Raw genomic sequence first — 4688 nt, 5'->3', positions numbered from 1 at the left:
AGATGCTTTGTTCCTTCTAAATCTCTGTTTTCCTATTGCCTTCATTCAATCCTTCTTACTCCTTTCCATGGCAAGCTGTATGTTGGGCATCACCGTTGTCAATGGCTACATCCCGTCCTCTCAGTGAAAATGGTCCAAATGTTCTGTCACCGCATGGCTAATCATCTGTCGGTTCTCGATCATGCTGGAATAGGATCCAGTAATCCTTTTGCGTCTGTCACTACGCCCAGCACTCGCGAGTTTGAAGCTCGTCACAACCATCCCTTCCCAGATCCTACTCGGAATACCACAGACAAGGTTTATACTTTTTGGATCTCAAGAATGGCCGCCAATAATTCTAGCCTATACCACGAAGACTCTGATCGTAAATCAGGAGGCTAAGAGATATGCATTCAAGCTTGTTTTCATGTAGAACGGAAGTGTTTGTCAGGCACGCGTTCATAAGTGAGAATGGTGATGAGTGTCACATAATCATCACATTCATCATGTTCGTGTGTGTGAATGAATATCTTAGAGAAGAAATAAGCTTGAGTTGAATAGAAAAACAATAGTACTTTGCATTAATTCATGAGGAACAGCAGAGCTCCACACCTTAATCTATGGTGTGTTGAAACTCCACCGTTGAAAATACATAAGTGATAATAGTGTTCATTGGCTTCGGCCCCAGAGGGGAACCAGAATAACCAAGACCCTAAAGGTGGTCTCCCAAGACCCTAATACAATAGTAAAAAGTCCTATTTATACTAAACTAGTTACTAGGGTTTATAGAGATGAGTAAATGATGCAGAAATCCACTTTCGGGCCCACTTGGTGTGTGCTTGAGCTGAGCAGTGAAGCTTTCACGTGTAAAGGTCTTCCTTGGAGTTGAACGCTAGTTTGTAACTTGTTTCTGGCATTTAACTCTGCTTTGCAACTTGTTTCTGGCGTTTAACGCCAAAATAGGGTAGAAAGCTGGCGTTGAACGCCAGTTTGCGTCATCTAAACTAGGACAAAGTGTGGTCTATTATATATTGATGGAAAGCCCTGGATGCCTATTTTCTAACGCAATTGAGAGCGTGCCATTTGGGTTCTGTAGCTCCAGAAAATCCATTTCAAGTGCAGGGAGGTTAGAATCCAACAGCATCTGCAGTCCTTCTTCAGCCTCTGAATCAGATTTTTGCTCAGGTCCCTCAATTTCAGCCAGAAATTACCTGAAATCACAGAAAAATACACAAACTCATAGTAAAATCCAGAAATGTGATTTTTATTTAAAAACTAATAAAAATATACTAAAAACTAACTAAATCATACTAAAAACTATGTAAAAATAATGCCAGAAAGCGTATAAATTATCCGCTCATCACAACACCAAACTTAAATTGTTGCTTGTCCCCAAGCAACTAAAAATCAAATAGAATAAAAAGAAGAGAATATACTATAAATTCCAGAATATCAACAAAACTTAGCTCCAATCAGATGAGCAGGACTAGTAGCTTTTTGCCTCTGAACAGTTTTGGCATCTCACTTTATCCTTTGAAGTTCAGAATGATTGGCATCTATAGGAATTCAGAATTTAGATAGTGTTATTGATTCTCCTAGTTCAGTATGTTGATTCTTGAACACAGCTACTTTATGAGTCTTGGCCGTAGCCCTAAGCACTCTGTTTTCCAGTATTACCACCGGATACACACATGCCACAGACACATAACTGGGTGAACCTTTTCAGATTGTGACTCAGCTTTGCTAAAGTCCCCAATTAGAGGTGTCCAGGGTTCTTAAGCACACTCTGTTTTTACTTTGGACCTCGACTTTAACCGCTCAGTCTCAAGCTTTTCACTTGACACCTTCACGCCACAAGCATATGGCTAGGGACAGCTTGATTTAGCCGCTTAGGCCATGATTTAATTTCTTTGGGCCCTCCTATCCACTGATGCTCAAAGCCTTGGATCCTTTTTATTACCCTTACCTTTTGGTTTTAAGGGCTATTGGCTTTTTCTGCTTGCTTTTTCTTTTTCTTTCTTTTTCGCCATTTTTTTCCTGCAAGCTTTTGTATTCACTGCTTTTTCTTACTTCAAGAATCAATTTTTTTGATTTTTTAGATTATCAATAACAGTTCTCCTTTTTCATTATTCTTTCAAGAGCCAACAATTTTAACATTCATGAACAACAAATTCAAAAGACATATGCATTGTTCAAGCATTCATTCAGAAAACAAAAAGTATTGTCACCACATCAAAATAATTAAACTAATTTCAAGGATGAATTCGAAATTCATGTACTTCTTGTTCTTTTGTAATTAAAACATTTTTCATTTAAGAAAGGTGATGGATTCATAAGACATTCATAGCTTTAAGACATAGACACTTAAATACTAATGATCATGTAATAAAGACATAAACATAAATAGATATATAGTAAACGAAAAACAGAAAAATAAGAACAAGGAGATTAAGGAACGGGTCCACCTTAGTGAGGGTGGCGTCTTCTTCCTCTTGAAGAACCAATGGTGTTCTTGAACTTCTCTATGTCTCTTCCTTGCCTTTGTTGCTCTTCCCTCATAGCTCTTTGATCTTCTCTAATTTCATAGAGAATGATGGAGTGCTCTTGGTGCTCCACCCTTAGTTGTCCCATGTTAGAACTTAATTCTTCTAGGGAGGTGTTAATTTGCTCCCAATAGTTTTGTGGAGGAAAGTGCATCCCTTGAGGCATCTCAGGGATTTCTTGTTCTTGGCCACAACTTCATAGAAGTGGTCTTGATGGACCTTTGAGATGAATCTCTCCATCTCCCATGACTCGGAGGTGGAAGCAATTGCCTTCCCTTTCCTCTTTTTAGAGGTTTCTCCGGCCTTAAGGTGCCATTAATGGTTATGGAAAAACAAAAAAGCAGTGCTTTTTCCACACCAAACTTAAAATGTTTGCTCGTCCTCAAGCAAAAGAAGAAAGAAGAGAGGAGAAGAAGAAGATAATGGAGGAGATTGAGGGAGGTGAGTGGTTCAGCCATGTGTGGGTGGGTTTAGGAGGGAAGTAGTGGTGGAGGTGTTTGGTGAAGTGGTGATGGGGAAGAGAAGTGGAGGTGATTGGTGAGGGGTATTTAGGGAAGAGTGTTATGAAAAGGTGGGAGAGAGAGAGAGAGAGAGAGGTGGGGTAGGTAGGGATCCTGTGGGGTCCACAGATCTTGAGGGGTCAATGATTTATCATCTCTGCTCCATTTAGGTGTGTAAACTCCCTTAGAGTGCAATCCTGGCGTTAAACGCCAGATTGCTGCTTGTTTCTGGCGTTTAACGCCAACTTTTCTCCCATTCTTGGTGTTAAACGCCAATTCCATGCTCTGTTCTGGCGTTAAACGCCAGTCTGGTGCTTGTTTCTGGCGTTTAACGCCAGCTTGATGCTTCTTTCTGGCGTTAAATGCCAGTTTGATGCTTCTTACTGGCGTTTAAACGCCAGTAAGCTCTTCCTCCAGGGTGAGCTGTTTTTAATGCTATTTTTCATTCTTTTTTGATTTTTTAGTTGTTTTTGTGACTTCACATGATCATCAACCTAAAGAAAACATAAAATAGCAATAGAAAATAAATAGATATAATTAAATAACATTGGGTTGCCTCCCAACAAGCGCTTCTTTAATGTCAATAGCTTGACAGTGAGCTCTCATGGAGCCTCACAGATAATCAGAGCAATGTTGGGGCCTCTCAACACCAAACTTAGAGTTTGGCTGTGGCCTCCCAACACCAAACTTAGAGTTTGGTTGTGGCCTCCCAACACCAAACTTAGAGTTTAAATGTGGGGGTTTTGTTTGACTCTATTCTGAGAGAAGCTTCTCATGCTTCCTCTCCATGGTTACAGAAGGAAAACCTTGAGTCTTAAATACAAGGTAGTCTTCATTCAATTGAAGGACCAACTCTCCTCTGTCAACATCAATCACAGCTTTTGCTGTGGCTAGGAAGGGTCTTCCAAGGATGATGGATTCATCCTCATCCTTCCCAGTGTCTAGGATTATGAAATCAGCAGGGATGTAAAGGCCTTTAACCTTTACTAACATGTCCTCTACTAGTCCATAAGCCTGTTTCATGGATTTGTCTGCCATCTCTAATGAGAATTTGGCAGCCTGTACCTCAAAGATTCCTAGTTTCTCCATTACAGAGAGTGGCATTAAGTTTATGCCTGACCCCAGGTCACACAGAGCCTTCTCAAAGGTCATGGTGCCTATGTTACAGGGAATTAGGAATTTATCAAGATCCTATTTCTTTTGAGGTAAAGTGTGTTGAACCCAGATATTCAGTTCATTAATGAGCAATGGAAGCTCATCCTCCCAAGTCTCATTACCAAATAGCTTGGCATTCAGCTTCATGATTGCTCCTAAATACTGGGCAACTTGCCCTTGAACAATGTCTTTATCTTCTTCAGAAGATGAATAGTCATCAGAGCTCATGAATGGTAAAAGGAGGTTCAATGGAATCTCTATGGTCTCTAGATGAGCCTCATATTCCTTTGGTTCCTCAAAGGGAAACTCCTTATTGGTCAGTGAACGTTCCAGGAGGTCTTCCTCACTAGGATTCACGTCCTCCTCCTCCTCTCTGGGTTCGGCCACACCAAGTAAGGTTATGGCTTTGCACTCTCTTTTTGGATTCTCTTCTGTATTGCTTGGGAGAGTACTAGGAGGGGTTTCAGTGACTCTTCCTCCAAATTTCTGATGGAGGACCTTGTTTCATTCA

This window comes from Arachis hypogaea, chromosome 19, assembly GCF_003086295.3.
Source record: "Arachis hypogaea cultivar Tifrunner chromosome 19, arahy.Tifrunner.gnm2.J5K5, whole genome shotgun sequence".
NCBI lineage: Eukaryota > Viridiplantae > Streptophyta > Magnoliopsida > Fabales > Fabaceae > Arachis > Arachis hypogaea.
This window is presented reverse-complemented; position numbering follows the sequence as displayed.